At 36.6% G+C, this 18608-nt stretch overlaps 2 long non-coding RNA genes across 7 annotated transcripts in view; one reads left to right on the forward strand and one right to left on the reverse strand.

The window, feature by feature from the left end:
* Positions 1–7155: 7155 nt before the first annotated feature.
* LOC108259557 (uncharacterized) lies at positions 7156–9724 on the forward strand. The gene is made up of 2 exons (XR_001810936.3): positions 7156–8512; positions 8674–9724. It is a non-coding gene; the product is annotated as an uncharacterized LOC108259557 (long non-coding RNA).
* LOC108259542 (uncharacterized) overlaps positions 9619–18608 on the reverse strand; it is a 9884-nt gene continuing 894 nt past the window's right edge. Inside the window, exons 2-8 of one of the 6 annotated variants that reach the window (XR_008393633.1) lie at positions 16418–16435; positions 13958–14002; positions 13523–13567; positions 12628–12672; positions 11311–11355; positions 10868–11017; positions 9619–10279 (exon numbers count right to left, since the gene is read on the reverse strand). This is a non-coding gene — a long non-coding RNA (uncharacterized LOC108259542). Of the gene's footprint in view, positions 10280–10867; positions 11018–11310; positions 11356–12627; positions 12673–13522; positions 13568–13957; positions 14003–16417; positions 16522–18608 lie in introns of all 6 variants that reach the window. The other 5 variants (XR_008393632.1, XR_008393634.1, XR_008393637.1 and 2 more) reach the window with 5 other exon arrangements.

Below are 18608 nucleotides of genomic sequence, written 5' to 3' on the forward strand. Positions count from 1 at the left end.
TTAGTAGTAGTGTGTCTGGAATCTTCCACACTGGTTTTATGATTGACTAAAGTAGATCTGGAATTGGTTGGAATGGTTTTGGATCGACTGTGATGGTGTTGGTGTTGAACTGTGGGATCAACTGTGGTGGCATGGAATTGTCTGGAATTGACTGTGCTAATCAGGGATCAGCCAAGTAGATCTGGGAACAACTACATTAGTGTGGAATTGACCGTTGTGCATCTAGAATCTTCTACATTAGTTTGAGGATCAGCTAAGCAGGACTGGAATGTCTTGGCTGAGGATCAGCTTTGCTTTTCTGGTGGTGTGGAAACAGGCAGGAATGAGATAGCTGTCTAGAATTGCGCATGTTTGTCTGGGATTGACAATGCTAATCAGGGATCTGGGGACGACTCTGCTAGTGTGGAATCAGAAATGCTGGTCTGAGATTAGTTAAGTGGGATCAACTAAATTGCTCTGGAATCAGTTGTGTTTGGCATGGCATGACTTAGGCTTAGATGTTTTCCTTATTTTTGTTTTCGTCTGTGATAGTACACCCGATATTCAGTATATTAGTAATGCTATCTATTGTTACAATGGTTATATTTCTGTTTTTGCTGTACATCTCATTGACCTCCACTGAGTCCTTCTGTTTTTATATTCTGACTTTTTACGGCATAATGCACTGACTGACGGATTTCACAGTCTAGTGTGACATCATTACTAGGAAATTAAGTAAATATTATGAAGTCATGTTCAGTTCAGTTTATCTGGCAGCAGATGGCAGCGTACACACACAATACACATTTTACTGTTTCACCTCTAGAGGGCAGTGGTGCATTTCTCTCTCTCTCTCTCTCTCTCTCTCTCTCTCTCTCTCTCTCTCTCTCTCTCTCTCTCTCTCTCTCTGTCTCACACACACACAGACACACACACACACACCCAGTTTCACTGAACTTGGAATTCAATTTGTCCTTTTCTTTCATTCCAGCAAACATTTACAAGCAGTTATTTGGGTATTTCCATCTGTAAAGCATACATATTTAACACAGGAGGCCAAGCTTTCAATATCGAGGCAGCCAGCACAAACCAATTGTGGGATGTTAAAGGAATCATTTTTATTTTATAAAAAATAGGACTGAGCCAGAGAGAAATTCTTATTTCAGGTCCTCTGATTTGCGACAGCAATCTGACAAGAAGCGACTTGCCTGAGAAAGGGTGGCAGACGGCATGCCTGGAGGTGAGGTGGGGTGGGGGGGGGGCTGGGGTTGGGGGTTGTGTGATGAACCAAAGGAAATGATGGAGAGATCGGATCTGAGAGCACTCGTTACAAGACTGAACTTGTCTCAGTGAGAATACGGCCCAGCCGGATTTGGGAGCTCAGAGCAAACTGGAGGGAACAAGGACATCCAACATAACAGCGTTAGTAGCTCATCTGATCTGGAATCAGATGGAATGCCCGTAGATATGTCTGGATTAGTCTGGGATTAGCTGTGATGTTCTGGATTGGCTGATTGAGTCTTGGGTCACAATATTTGGACTGTGGTCATCTGTGTAAATCTTGAATTGGCTGGTTTGGTCTGGAAATTACTGCACTGGACTGATCTGAAGCAGATGGATTGGGATTGATTGACTTGTTCTGGTATCGTCTGAGCTGTGCTGGGATTGGTTGGATGGCTCTAGGTCTGCTGATTGAGAATGGGATTGGTTGGTTTGGTCTGGGAACATCTGTGTTCTTGAATCTGCTAGATTGGAGTGGGCCTGCTTGCCAGAGCTGGGATTGTTTGATTTGGTCTGGAAATGTTTGTGTTGTTGAATCTGCGTGAGTGGCCTGAGAACAGCTTGGTTTATCTTGGCTTGATTTGTTCTGGAATCAGTTTATTTGTCTGGGATCAGTTGGTTTGGTCTGGTAAGAGTTGTGCTGATCTGGGATTGGCTGTGTGAATCTTGGGTTGTAGTCCTGGATTGGCTCAGATTGGCTGGGAACGCCCATATTGATCTGGGAGTTGGTCTGGGATTGGATGTTAGGTCTGGGAATCTTAAATCTGGTGGATTTGTCTGAGCTTGGCTTGATACATCTTGGATTAGCTAGTTTGGTCTGGGATCAGTTGATTTGTTCTGGGAATAGCTGAGTTACTCTGGGATTGGCTGTGAGAATCTTAATTAGGCTGGATCTTGGTAGATCTGGGATTGGCCGACTGGGTCTTGAGGTTGGAAGATTTAATTCGGGACTGGCGGTGTAAGCTCTGGGGTTGACTGTGTAGATCTTGAGTGAGCTCAACTGGTCTGAGATCAGCTGGGTAGATCTGGGATCCGCATGAACTAGGCCGGCATCAGTGAGATTTTAATGTTAATAAATGGGTAGAAAAAAGAGAGTCAAGGAGTGGATTAGAGAAGAAATGAGCCAAACTGCGTGAAGTTTCAGAGAGATAAGCAGAGAAACCTGCCTCATGTATCACAGGCTTATTTCATTATACATCTGTGATCTGTTGGACCAAGTAATGACTGCACTGACATGGACAGACCAAACTGGTTTGGGATCTGGGATCTGGTATCTGGAATCTGCTTGTTATGGATCCAACTTTGTTCTGGGACCGCATGTTTCGGTTTGGAATCAATCAACTTGTCCTGAGATCAATCTTTATTCTGTCAATCTAGGGTGGATTGGATGGGTCTGATATATGTTCAGTCTGATCTGGAATCATCTCGGACGGATCTTTATTTCTGATTGGTGGAGATATTTGTGCTGCATCACCAACTGAATTTTATTATTAATTAAACAGACTGAGGGATGCGAGCCAGAACCGAGCAAATATCAGAGGAGATAAAGTCTGTCTGTAGCAACTGAGCCTTGGGATGTGTGTGTGAGAGTGTGTGTGTTTGAAGAGCACATTAGACCCAGATTTCTCTGCCCTTGTTTATTTATGTGTGTTATGACGGCTTTCTAAATTAGCCATCAAACCACTGTTCTGTTATCATGTCTTTAGGCAATGTGTGTGTGTGTGTGTGTGTGTGTGTGTGTGTGTGTGTGTGTGCGTGTGTGTGCGTGTGTGTGCGTGTGTGTGTATGTGTGTGAGATGAATCATGAGGTCCTTAGGCATTTGTGTGTGAGAAGGGGCACAGGATCATTGCTGGGGTTGCAGAGAGAGACTGTGTCCATCCATAGAACTGTTTGTGTGTGTGTGTGTGTGTGTGTGTGTGTGTGTGTGTGTGTGTGTGTCAGGACAGATGATCTGTGATGGCTCTCCACAGTGTGGACAGAACTGCTGAGTGGAGTTATTGCAGGTATATGAGGTGGTCAATGCTGACACAGCACTCACACACGCGCACACACACACACACACACACACACACACACACACACACACACACCTTATACATGACTTATAACTTGTCACAGCTCAATACATAGCATTAACATCATGTTACCTCACAATTCCTTATTACACTGAGTGTTGTTGTTGTTGTTGTTGTTGTTGATAGCATTAGCTTGTTGTCTTGTTAGCATGACTGTTTTTCTGAATACCTCATTATCTTTAGCATTAGCTTAACCGTGCTAAGATTAGCATGTTTTCTTCATACAGTGCCTCATACTATACAGACATTAACAGCACAGTGCTCTATCACTTCAGTGTTGGGTGGTTTTTTTAAGGTGGGCGGAGCTATAGCTGGACTTAGTGGCAGCAGGTGATACAGAGCTAGTGATATGCTACAGTATAATATCAATTTCGTGATTAGGGACTTTTAAAACACTCCATTAATACTCACAGTAGCTGACTGGATGTTTTATGCTAAGTCATTTACGTCTACAGTTTGTCAACTTTTAAAATGAACAAAAACAACAACTAGCGTTTAGCGTGTGTGGTCACAGAGAGTTAGCAAGACGTTCATAACCGTGCTGTAAATTGAATCTTTTTATTACATTTAAAAAATGACTAAACTGATGGGGAAAATCGCAGTTATGCTAACATATAAATCAAAAACGCTACATGTTTTCAGCTAATTAGCATGACGCTGCTGTGGTGCCTCGGTGTGCAGGTAAATACTCTGGATTCTAGCACTACAAAGCTAATGCTAATCTGCTTAGCTTTTTCAAAGAGGATAAACAGATTATTAGCCGGAAGAGGATAAGCAAGTCGTCCAACCTCGTCTTTGCTGCTTTCTGCCAGAGTCACGTACGAAAACATCGCAAACAAGACGCACTTTTTTCACTAGCCAAGGGGTCGTGCTAAGGGGAAGTCAGCGAGAGTCAAGGTTTCACTCTGAAACTTTCTCTTTGATGTCGACTCAAAGAGTGGGTGTGTTTAGTTCCCTTTGAACATTTATCTCTCTCTCTCTCTCTCACACACACACACACACACACACACTTTATGGGTTATACTGAGTGCTGGTGAAGTGATTTATTAGCCGAGAGGAGCACTAACATGTCGCTTATTAGCCACTAACATCATGAGAATAATGATATAATTAGCGGCTGCGAGATTGTAAATGTTAGCGTTAGCAGGTGTTTACCACGTTAGCATGTTCCTCATCTATAACATTAGTGTTAACATCGCTGCTACACTTCTCCCTGCTTCCTCAGTATATCAGGATTTAGCTGAGACATTAGCTTGCTAGCATTAACATCTTTCCCTTTCATTACTTCTTGGCTGTATTCATGCGTTTACTGTTTTTCTCTCCGTATTTTTGTTAAGGTTAGCGTGTTACAGCCTCATATTATTTGAAACATTAGCACTAGCGTGTACTGTTGACATGTTTCGTTACGGTGTAACGCAACGTTAGCTTGTAGGCATTAACAATGTTAGCATGCTTCTTCTCCGTCCACTATGTAAAGCAACATTTAAAGATAAATCTTAGCGGATAATTTCTTCGTCATTATCCCTCAGCGGCGGTGTTAGCGTTATGGCTACGTTTCTACTTGATTCTTCATTATATCAGGACTAACACGTGCTTGTTAGCACAAGCATGTTTCTCTCAATTATATGTTAAAAGCTAACATTCATGTGTTCTTCATCTTTTTAATGATCTATCGTCATGGTGAGCGTTAGCATTAGCGTGTTTCTACCTAATGCCATTAATATGTCAATTATTCTGAGGGTTAGCTTTGTAAAGTTCCCTCATGACCTTTCAGTGACAGTTGTGTGTTAGCTAAAATGATTACGTCCGTATCCATGGCTACTGGAAAAGTGGGCAGGCACTGTTCCTTTCAGATCCTCGTGTGATCCTTTAACATTACACATTTAGCTTTAACATTAAACGGTTAGCGTTAGTGTGTATCCTCTTTAATCGTTTATGTTGGGATTAGCATGACTGGTATTAGCACTGATACTGAAGTCCTGGAAAGTTTTTGTTTTTCTTCTATGCCGATTATGTGTGTTTTAGCTCTAGGGGGCACTAATAACCTGTTTATTTTATTACAGAAACTATTGGCTAGTTATCGAAACCAAACTGTAATATGTATACACTGATAACATTAGCATATTAGCATTAACACCTTACCTTTCAATTAATTTCTATGTTAAGAGCTAACAATAACGTGAGTGTGTAAGCGTTGCTCCTTTATTTCCTAACTCTTGCACTAACAATAGTGTCATAGCGTTAGCATGCTTCATCTTGTTGGAGTGTTTACGGTAGCATTAGTGTCAGCGTGTTTCATCTCAATCTCCTCGTGGTCCCGAGCATCAGCGCTAACGTTAGTGCATTAGCATCAGTGTGTTTCCTCTTAGTCCCTAATTATATTGTGCATTAGCGCATTTCGGCGTTTACAGTGGCATTAGCGTTTATCGTTAGCTTATTTCCCCTTAAACCCTCATTATGTTTAGCAGTTACGGTAGCATTAGCGTGTTAGTGTTGTTACAAGAGCTTAAAGGCTTTATGAGGCTCTTTAAAGCCACATTTCACCAGAACATTCCGGAAATTCATTCCATTCAGTGCGTGGGTTTTTCAGGCTTTTTGTTTTAGTGTTAGCGTGTTAGCGTGTTAGTGTGCGTATGATTCGATCATGGTGCTGAAATAATCCTTCTGATTCACTTTAACGACCTGTTAAAAAATAAGAACAAAGTATATAAGGGAGGTGTGTGTGTGTGTGTGTGTGTGTGTGTGTGTGTGTGCATATTTTGTCAAGCTAGCATTCTTTCCGCTCTGCAATCTATCATCATATATTTAAGGTCACCATTAATGTACACACTCTCTCTCTCTCGTTTCTCTCTCACTCACTCTTTTCTCTCTCTCCCTTCTCTCTCTCTTCTCTCTCTCTTTACTCTCTCGCACTCTCTCTCTCTCACTTCTCTCTCTCACTTCTCTCTCTTTACGCTCTCTTTTTTCTCTCTCTCTCTCACAGACACACACTCTCTCTTTTCTCTCCCTCTCTTTTCTCGCTCTTCTCTCTCTCTTTATGCTCTCTCCCTCTCACACAGACACATACTCTCTCTCTCTCTTTCTCTCTCTTTTCTCTCTCTCTCACACACACTCTCTCTCTCCCTCGCACACACACACACAGTGGTAAAAATCTATAAAGGAACTTTACTGCTTGTGGCTGAGGATGGAAAGTAATTACCGCTTTTATAAGGTTATCAATTCCTCTGACTTCATTTCTATTGATCGGAGCAGTTTATACCACAGCATAGATAATCGTCAGAGTGTGTGTGTGTGTGTGTGTGTGTGTGTGTGAGCTGATAACTCTGTGCCAGTTATCTGCTCCCTTATATAGGAATAAACCTCTCTGTGTGGAGATATTACATTAAAATAATCAACAACTGGGTGGTGTGATGAAGCAGACTTTGATTAACAGCACATCCCCAAGTGTTTTATATCTCTTACACCTCAGGAATTTGTCAGCGATGACCATTTTAATCATTAAAGGAAAACAAAACAAAACGATTAGCAGTTTATTTAGAAAAAAAAAAAAGCGTCAGTTCAGTCTAACACGAGCTAGCATTAGCGTATTAGCATATTACGGTGTTCAAGTTACAGACTAGCATGCTAACCTTTCTCATTTCTAACAGGAATAAAGCGGTGACATTTTTTAAGAAACTGAAAAATATACGAGTAAGATTAGTATTTTAAAACTGTTTACGCTTTTCATCGAATTTGTTGTTGTTAGCAGCTTAAACGTTAGCAACATTAGCCTTGTAGCTCCGGTACAAAACTAACGAAGTGACGTCCGCACACCAAGCACGTCTCAGCCGGTCGACTGGTAGATTTGTGGTAAAGTTCTTGAATTGTAAAATTCTAATCAAATTTGATCTGATCTGTTTCTTTTTATCCATCCATGGATGGATGGATCGATGGATGGATGGATGTTTCTTTTTAACGCTCTGCAGGAGTGGAGAGATGGGGGAAAATCTGGATTTAATCCTCGCTGTTTAAACTCCAGCCTCTGGACACACACACACACACACACACACACACACACACACACACACACACACACACACACCACACACACTGCTGCTTAATGAAAAATAGAAAATGACTCCAATCCGCCGTAAGCTGCTTTGCTTAATCACGTTAATGTGTATTATTAAACCGCCGAACACTCGCTGGCTTTATTTCCAGATGTTGTGAAGAAAAGCCTCATTTTACTCACTTTCAATCTCGCTTCATTACACACCGCCGCTTCAATACAAATAATATATCGAATACAAACACGTCTTCATTTTCCCTGTCTAAAAACAGTTCAGCTCTTGGTCTGTTTTTAAACTGAACATCGACAGTGAAACGGCACTCGGTCATTGTATTAGCGCAGTCTTAATTATTAAACTAATGCTTTTTAAAGTTATCCTTTGAATCGTGACGAAGCACCATTTGGGGTTTTTTATGCACCAAAGATCTAAATCGCAACCAATAAGCTTGCAAAAAAGAGCTAAAAAACGTATTTTACAAACTATAGTGTTAGCATTTTTATTGATTTTTTAGGAGCACATGCAGCTAGAAGTAAGCTTTGTGATCTCTTTTGAAGCTCATGTAGATAATATTACCATGATAGCCTTCTTTCATCATGCTAGGATAAGAAATATAATAGCATCACATGCTTTTGTTACCTCTATGTTGAACTAGTGGGATTGTATTGCGATCAAAGCGTGCAGGCTCTTTATTAGTACCTATAATAATGAAGGCTACAGCACGAGGCAGAGCGTTTCATGGAACAACCTTTTACAATTTCAAAATATTCGGGACTTGGACACAGTCTCGCTCTTTGAAAACTTTGAAAATTTGTTTAGTTTGTTTGTTTCGGTAAGAGCGCCATGTACCATGTGGGCGGAGCCAAACAAATATTAACCAATAAATGATAACTGGGCTAACATAGAACCTTATGAGGACATTATGTATGAGTAATGTGTCTGCTGTGATAATAGTTAATCGTGCATTTTACCACATAAAAGCAGTGAATTGGTGTTGATTTAGAAATAAAAGAGAATACACACCCCAGAGTCAAGACGTGTTAGAGGCAGCTATATCTACACCAGTCTGGACACCTGGATTTGGAGATCATCCCCCGCTCCTCTTCGCAGAACTGTTCTAGCTGGGAAAGGTAAGTTGGGTTTCACTGATGGACAGCGACCTTCAAGTCATTCCATAGTTGCACAGTTGGATCTTGTTCCTAGCGAGCCACTCCACTGGAGTTTTGACCTTATTCTTGGGGTTATTTCTCACGTTGGAATATAAATTTCCAACCTATTTCCTGTCTTGCAGATTTCATCAGGTTCTGCCTCAGAACTCCGTCTCCATGTACTTGGCTCCGTTCATCCTGCCCCGCAATCTCTGCAGATGACAAACATCCCCACGACATCATTCTACCTCCACCATGCCTCACAGTCGAGATGGTGTTTTTATTGTTATTGTTGCCAAAAAGTTTTACTCTGATTTCCTCCATCTGACGACAAAAGCTTCTGCCAGTTTGTTGTCAGGTGTCTTTGTGCAAACTTCATATACCACTCCAGGTGGACCTTTTTGAGAACTGGCTTTCTTCTTTCCACCATACAGGCCAGATGTGTGCAATATCTTCTGATATTGGTGTGATGCACATGTGTACCTCTGTTGGATGTAAAATCCTGTAGATCTTTCACCAAGAACACTTGCTTCCTGGTGGTCTCTCTGACCAAGTGTTTTTCTTTCTGAGTCATCTAGATTTGATGGACACCCAGATTTATTTTGTATTTTTTTGCAGACTCTGGGTGGAGCCATGCACTTTCCACTTCTCAATGATGGACTTAACAAGCACTCTGGGGAATCTTCAAAGCCTTGGAAAATCTTTTTATGTCCCTCACCTGATGTTTACCTGCTCCTGGAGATCACGCTGCTGCCTTTGTGTGGATCTGCACAGCTGATCAAAACAGCTGTTCTTATTCAAGCTGTCGATTTTATGCAGATGTTGAACAAATGACGCGACTCTGTGACCATGGAGGCAGCTGGTTATTATTATTCCTGAGATATTGTTTATCAAACCTAGTTATTAATGTTGTTCATATTTAAATAAAGTTAGAAATGTTTATTATTAGCTTTTCAAATCATTAAAGAGTGCGCATTTATTTATTTTTTAATCCGCTGTAACTTCACTATTAACATTCTGTCACAATTCTTTCTCTTTTTCATTTCCTGTGACATGTTATATTTAAATAACTACATGGTTTCAAAATGTGGTTTAAAATAAATCACTTTTTAATCAGTTCGACGCTGATTTTATCCACAAGGAAAGATTTCTCTTCATGTGTGAGATGAGAGCTTCAAAGTCCAGGCTCTTTTTATTTTATTTTATTATTTTTTTAAAGTAAAAGATATTAGAAGATTAATAAAACATTTGGACGAGCAAAAGGAACATTTTCTGTCCCGCTGAATATTTGATGTGTGTGGATTGGACATGTTCAGGATGAAGGAGCTGTTAAAGGCAGAGACACGGATGAAATAAAGATGATCTAATGAAATAAAAAAAATAATAAAAAAGTCTCTTAATTGAAAAGAAAAAGTTCTTATCTAGTTGGGACCAAAACTTTAAGTGTGCTACCAAAATATTTATAATTCATCATTTTATCGCTAAACACTAAAGCCATCGCCACCGATGCTCTCAGCCAATTAGAACACAGATTCCTTTTAGAGACCAATGACGTGAAGAGAACAAAGAAGTTGATAACACATGAATTAAAATAAAATAAAAAAAGAAGAAATCTCTTGGAACTTAAAAGGAACGATAGTGGACAGAAGAAATATGATAAATATCCAACATGTCCACAAGTCCATATCGAGCAGGAGACATTATGAAGAAATGATGATAATGATGATGATGATGATGATGTTCACAGCTCTGGAGTGGAGAGAAAGCTCCATTAGCATCTATAACCATCTTTATTAGACACATTTACATATTCGTGTAAACACACTGGTTTATAGATACGTTCAGATTTGATTCAGAATTGACTGATTCAATAATGAATCAAATAAAATGAATTGAATAAAACGACTCCTAAGCAGAGTCTTGTCACAGTTTTTCTTACTTTGCATTCAAAATAATAACAGTAATTAGTGGTTCCTCGACATTTTTTCCACTTCGTATGATGTTTAAGCTTTGCAGAATGAATCAAAATGAATCATGAACTCGAACAGATTTGAATCAATGTACAACCCCAATTAAAAAAATATGTAAATAAAAACAGAACGCAATGATTTTCAAATCTCATAAACCTGTATTTTTATTCACAATAGAACATAGAAAACATATGGAATGTTTAAACTAAGGAAATATACCACTTACATAAGGCTATATAAATTTTTGGAATTGGGATTGGGGTTGTAGGTGTGTTACTCGTATGCTTATTTAATTATTATAATTTTTAGAGTCTATATCTAAACGAGTCTGTGAATCAGTGAGTCTGAATCAAAGTGAATCAAATACCTTCATCTGAGGACTCATCGGGTTCGTTTTTTGGATCTTCTGCATCATTTTGCTCTTGTGTATGATACGTTCCTCTCCTGCAAACCATGTACCAGGGCAGAGCCAACGCCAAAATGACCAGTAACACAATCGCACATGACAAACCCAGTACTGCAAAACACACACACACACTGATATTCTTATCCATTCTTATAATGACTATTAATGAGTGTATAATGGATATTAATGAGTGTATAATGGATATTGATGAGCATAAAATGGACATTAATGAGTGTATAATGGATATTAATGAGCGCATAATGGATATTGATGAGTGTAATGACTATTAATGAGCATGAAATGGATGTTAATGAGCATAAAATTTATATTAATGAGTGTATAATGACTATTAATTCTTGCATCACATGAGATTTCAAAAACAAAACCTTCAAAAGAGCTCTTACCAAACACAAGGCCTCCAGCTGACTCAGCATAAGTGTCAGGGGAATCTGAAATAGACAACATTTTTACAAAATATTAATAAAAAACAAAAGTTTTATATGAATGGATATTAATGAGTGTATAATGGATATTAATGAGGGTATAATGGATATTTATGAGTGCATAATGACTATTAATGAGTGTATAATGGGTATTAATGAGCGTATAATGGATATTAATGAGGGTATAATGGATATTAATGAGCGTATAATGAATATTTACGAGCGTATAAGGGATATATACGAGGGTATAATGGATATTAATGAGTGTATAATGGATATTAATGAGTGTATAATAGATATTAATGAACGTATAATGGATATTAATGAACGTATAATGGATATTAATGAACGTATAATGGATATTAATGAACGTATAATGGATATTAATGAGGATATAATGTATATTAATGAGTGTATAATGGATATTAATGAGTGTATAATGAATATTAATGAGCGTATAATGTATATTAGTGAGCGTATAATGGATATTTATGAGTGCATAATGACTATTAATGAGTGTATAATGGGTATTAATGAGCGTATAATGGATATTAATGAGGGTATAATGGATATTAATGAGCGTATAATGAATATTTACGAGCGTATAAGGGATATATACGAGGGTATAATGGATATTAATGAGTGTATAATGGATATTAATGAGCGTATAATAGATATTAATGAACGTATAATGGATATTAATGAACGTATAATGGATATTAATGAGGATATAATGTATATTAATGAGTGTATAATGGATATTAATGAGTGTATAATGAATATTTACGAGCGTATAAGGGATATATACGAGGGTATAATGGATATTAATGAGTGTATAATGGATATTAATGAGCGTATAATAGATATTAATGAACGTATAATGGATATTAATGAACGTATAATGGATATTAATGAGGATATAATGTATATTAATGAGTGTATAATGGATATTAATGAGTGTATAATGAATATTAATGAGCGTATAATGTATATTAGTGAGCGTATAATGGATATTTATGAGTGCATAATGACTATTAATGAGTGTATAATGGGTATTAATGAGCGTATAATGGATATTAATGAGGGTATAATGGATATTAATGAGCGTATAATGGATATTAATGAGTGTATAATGGATATTAATGAGTGTATAATTGATATTAATGAGAATAAAATGGATATTAATGAGCATAAAATTTATATTAATGAGTGTATAATGACTATTAATTCTTGCATCACATGAGATTTCAAAAACAAAACCTTCAAAAGAGCTCTTACCAAACACAAGGCCTCCAGCTGACTCAGTATAAGTGTCAGGGGAAACTGAAATAGACAACATTTTTACAAAATATTAATAAAAAACAAAAGTTTTATATGAATGGATATTAATGAGTGTATAATGGATATTAATGAGCGTATAATGGATATTAATGAGGGTATAATGGATATTAATGAGTGTATAATGGATATTAATGAGGGTATAATGGACATTTATGAGTGCATAATGACTATTAATGAGTGTATAATGGTTATTAATGAGCGTATAATGGATATTAATGAGCGTATAATGAATATTTACGAGCGTATAAGGGATATATACGAGGGTATAATGGATATTAATGAGTGTATAATGAATATTAATGAGTGTATAATGGATATTAATGAGCGTATAATGGATATTAATGAGCGTATAACGGATATTAATGAGTGTATAACGGATATTAATGAGGGTATAATGGATATTAATGAGTGTATAATGGATATTACTGAGGATATAATGGATATTAATGAGTGTATAATGATATTAATGAGCGTATAATGTATATTAGTGAGTGTATAATGGATATTAATGAGTGTATAATGAATATTAATGAGTGTATAATGGATATTAATGAGCGTATAATGGATATTAATGAGTGTATAACAGATATTAATGAGTGTATAATGATATTAATGAGCGTATAATGGATATTAATGAGCGTATAATGGATATTAATGAGTGTATAATAGATATTAATGAGCGTATAATGGATATTAATGAGCATATAATGGATATTAATGAGCATAAAATGGATATTAATGAGCATAAAATTTATATTAATGAGTGTATAATGACTATTAATTCTTGCATCACATGAGATTTCAAAAACAAAACCTTCAAAAGAGCTCTTACCAAACACAAGGCCTCCAGCTGACTCAGTATAAGTGTCAGGGGAATCTGAAATAGACAACATTTTTACAAAATATTAATAAAAAACAAAAGTTTTATATGAATGGATATTAATGAGTGTATAATGGATATTAATGAGTGTTTAATGGATATTAATGAGCGTATAATGGATATTAATGAACATATAATGGATATTAATGAGGGTATAATGGATATTAATGAGGATATAATGGATATTTATGAGTGTATAATGACTATTAATGAGTGTATAATGGATATTAATGAGTGTATAATGGATATTAATGAGTGTATAATTGATATTAATGAGAATAAAATGGATATTAATGAGCATAAAATTTATATTAATGAGTGTATAATGACTATTAATTCTTGCATCACATGAGATTTCAAAAACAAAATCTTCAAAAGAGCTCTTACCAAACACACGGCCTCCAGCTGACTCAGTATAAGTGTCAGGGGAAACTGAAATAGACAACATTTTTACAAAATATTAATAAAAAAGCAGAAGTTTTATATGAATGGATATTAATGAGTGTATAATGGATATTAATGAGAGTATAATGACTATTAATGAGTGTATAATGGATATTAATGAGTGTTTAATGGATATTAATGAGCGTATAATGGATATTAATGAACGTATAATGGATATTAATGAGGGTATAATGGATACTAATGAGGGTATAATGGATATTAATGAACGTATAATGGATATTAATGAGTGTATAATGGATATTAATGAGGGTATAATGACTACTAATGAGCGTATAATGTATATTAGTGAGTGTATAATGGACATTAATGAGCGTATAATGGACATTAATGAGCGTATAATGGATATTAATTAACGTATAATGGATATTAATGAGTGTATAATGGATATTAATGAACGTATAATGTATATTAGTGAGTGTATAATGGATATTAATGAACGTATAATGGATATTAATGAACGTATAATGGATAGTAATGAGTGTATAATGACTATTAATGAGGGTATAATGGATATTAATGAGCATATAATGGATATTAATGAACGTATAATGGATATTAATGAACGTATAATGTATATTAGTGAGTGTATAATGGATATTAATGAGTGTATAATGGATATTAATGAGGGTATAATGACTACTATAATGACTACTAATGAGCGTATAATGGATATTAATGAGCGTATAATGTATATTAGTGACTGTATAATGGATATTAATGAACGTATAATGGATTTTAATGAACGTATAATGGATATTAATGAGTGTATATTAATGAGCGTATAATGTATATTAGTGACTGTATAATGGATATTAATGAACGTATAATGGATTTTAATGAACGTATAATGGATATTAATGAGTGTATATTAATGAGCGTATAATGTATATTAGTGACTGTATAATGGATATTAATGAACGTATAATGGATTTTAATGAACGTATAATGGATATTAGTGTATAATGGATATTAATGAACGTATAGTGTATATTAGTGAGTGTATAATGGATATTAATGAACGTATAATGGATATTAATAAGTGTATAATGTATATTAGTGAGTGTATAATGGATATTAACGAACGTATAATGGATATTAATGAACGTATAATGTATATTAATGAGTGTATAATGTGTATTAATGAGTGTATAATGTATATTAGTGAGTGTATAATGGATATTAATGAGTGTATAATGTATATTAATGAGGGTATAATGGATATTAATGGCTACAGTTGAGGTTATGAATTTACATACACCTTATGTTGAAAATGTTAATAATAATAAAAAAAAATGAAAACGTTAATAATAATAAAAGAGATAATTAAAAATTGCATTTTTTATTTAGTGCTGGCCTGAATAAGCTATTTCACATAGCAGATGTTTGCATATAGTCCACATGACACAATAATAATACTGTGTGTCGGTACCTGGATGATTAACGACTGTTTTATGTTTTGTGATGTTTGTTCATGACTCCTTTGTTTGTTCCAAAAGGTGTAAGCATCCACTGATGCTCAAGAAGACAACATGATACATTAATAGCCAGGGGGATGTAAACTTTTGAACAGGATAATTGGTGTAAATTCAAGAGAGGATGTGCTGTGTGTTTGTGTGTGTGCGTGTGTTTGTGTGTGTGTGTGTGTGTGTGTGTGTGTAGTGTATTGTCCATATACAATATGGTAATGTCTGTAGAGAGTATCACTGAGTGTTAACGGGAGTGACGCTGAGTGTTAACGGGAGTAATGCTGAGTGTTAATGGGAGTGACGCTGAGTGTTAACGGGAGTGACGCTGAGTGTTAACGGGAGTGACGCTGAGTGTTAACGGGAGTGACGCTGAGTGTTAACGGGAGTAATGCTGAGTGTTAATGGGAGTGACGCTGAGTGTTAACGGGAGTGACGCTGAGTGTTAACGGGAGTGACGCTGAGTGTTAACGGGAGTGACGCTGAGTGTTAACGAGAGAATAACAGATATTAATGAGTGTACAATAAGAGTTAATGAGCAGTAAAATAAATATTGAATGTATAATGAGTGTGTGATGAATATTAATGAGCGTATAATATTATTTATGGGATTTGTATTATTATTATAATGAAACCCAAATACCTTACTGTTCACTTCATACTGTAGTGTATAACTACATAGCGTGTGTGTGTGTGTGTGTGTGTGTGTGTGTGTGTGTAGTGTAGTATGTAATGTATAGTGTCTGTGTGGGTATATATGTCTTTGTGTGTGTGTGTGTGTGTAGTGTAGTCTGTGTGTGTGTGTCTGTGCATGTAGTGTAGTCTGTGTGTGTGTGTGTAGTGGGTATGTGTGTGTACGTGTAGTGTAGTCTGTGTGTGTGTGTGTGCGTGTAGTGTAGTGTGTACTCCATATACTCACTGGTGGTAATTTCTGATGCTGTAGACAGAGATAAAAACAGGTGAGGTCACCGTATACATTGGATGTAAAAAGTTTACACACCCTGTTAAAATGCAGGTTCTCATCTATAACAAAGATAAATGATGTCAGAAGCTTTTCTACCTTCATTGTGAAATGATAAAGTATACAAACAAAGAGAAAAACAACCAGAAACATTTTTAGGGAAGATTAAAAAACAAAACAAAAAAATACTTACAATAACCTGATTGCATAAGTGTGTGTGTGTGTGTGTGTGTGTGTGGGGGGGGGGGGGGGGGGGGGTAGATTATAGATTATTCACATACAGTTAGCAAAGTAGCTCCACTTAAGCCACAACTGGAAATGAGCAACCACGGTTTTGTTCATTCTTTCATCCCTGAAAAAGCTAAACACACACACACACACACACACTCTCACTCTCTCTCTCTCTCTCTCTCCCTTCTCTCTCGCTCTCTCCTTTCTCTCTCTCTCTCTCTGCTTGTTCCTGCCATTAGCATTTAATTCAATAATAAAGTGCACACAGTGCCTGATGTTGAATACCCATCCCATCCCACCCCCAAAACAAAAAGTCCCAGAATGCCAAGCGGGTCAGAGTGATCTGGGGGGGAAATACTTAGTCAGCGCTTCACTGTCTGCCAGCATCTGTTCAACACCAGTGAGAAGTGCACACTTCAGTGTTTATCCCTTGTTTTTGGTGCAGTGTGTGTTTTACTGGGTCATACATCATCGATCTGAACTGAGAGAGAGAGAGAGAGAGAGAGAGTACTGAAACTGAGTGAGTGTGCGTATGTGTGTGTGTGTGTGTGTGTGTGTGTGTGTGTGTGTGTGTGTGTGTGTGTTATCAGTTTTTGGGTCAGTAACAGATTGGGAGTGAGTGACCTGCAGGCACTCCCACACAATCTAACACACACACACAAGCACACATGCACACAAGTGCGCGCACACACACACACACACACACACACACACACACACACACACACACACACGACTCTCTCTCTCATTCTCTTTATTCTCTAGCTCAAAATAAATCTGCATATATTAGCATAAATTAAATTACAGTTGAACTCATATCAGTGGGTGTTAATACTAATACTAATAATAATAATAATGAGCCTCATCAAAGCAACAAGTATTTTAATTAATTTGTCACTTTCTATTGAACTTATTCTCAGTCATGGAAGAAACCGAATTAACAGTGATTGTTTTTAATGTTATAAAAATATCACTTAAAAACTAATCAGCACATGCATTCATTATTTCATGAGCATATTTTATTTAATGTTTAAAAAAAAAGCTGTAGATTTGCTGTTAATTTATTCGACTACTTTTACAGAGTCGTTATACAGATCATGATGAGAGTATCATGAATATTAACGAGTGCATATTGAATAATAATGAGTGCATAATGAATATTAATTAGCACGCAGCGGATAATGACGAGTGTATGAATATTAACGAGTGCATATTGAATATTAATGAGTGAATAATGAATATTAATTAGCACGCAGCGGATAATGACGAGTGTATGAATATTAACGAGTGCATATTGAATATTAATGAGTGAATAATGAATATTAATTAGCACGCAGCGGATAATGACGAGTGTATGAATATTACTGAGTGCATATTGAATATTAATGAGTGCGTAATGGATATTAAGGAGTGTATAATGAATATTAATTAGCATGCAATGGATAAGTGCATCAAGAATATTAATGAGTTTATATTGAATATTAATGAGTTTGTGTTGAATATTAATGTATGTATAATAATGCATGGGCGTAGAAGCCATTATACATGGGGACGACATGTTGTCGTAACCCCTCCCCATTTCAATATCTAGGTTTTGAATGTGTGTTTTTATTTCCTGTCGTGATTCTGGAAAACGTCGCCATGGCGTCAAGAACGGCCGCAGCAGGTCAGTGTTGGTTACTTGTGCTACTGGAGTGGAAGCTGAAAATAAAAGTCAGGTCACTGTTTAAGTGTATAGTTTCCGACTGTAGTCCGTGTGTTAGCGTGAACAAAGTATTGGCACCCCAGTTGTACCCTGTACATCTATGGGCAGAGACCACCACGGCGTTCAGGCGTGGTTCTTAAAAGCACCCGAATCACTTTAACAAACCAAATTAGTGTGGAAAATTTCCACACGAAAAGCTTTCACTCCTCTCAT

Source organism: Ictalurus punctatus, chromosome 27, assembly GCF_001660625.3.
Source record: "Ictalurus punctatus breed USDA103 chromosome 27, Coco_2.0, whole genome shotgun sequence".
Classification (NCBI taxonomy): domain Eukaryota; kingdom Metazoa; phylum Chordata; class Actinopteri; order Siluriformes; family Ictaluridae; genus Ictalurus; species Ictalurus punctatus.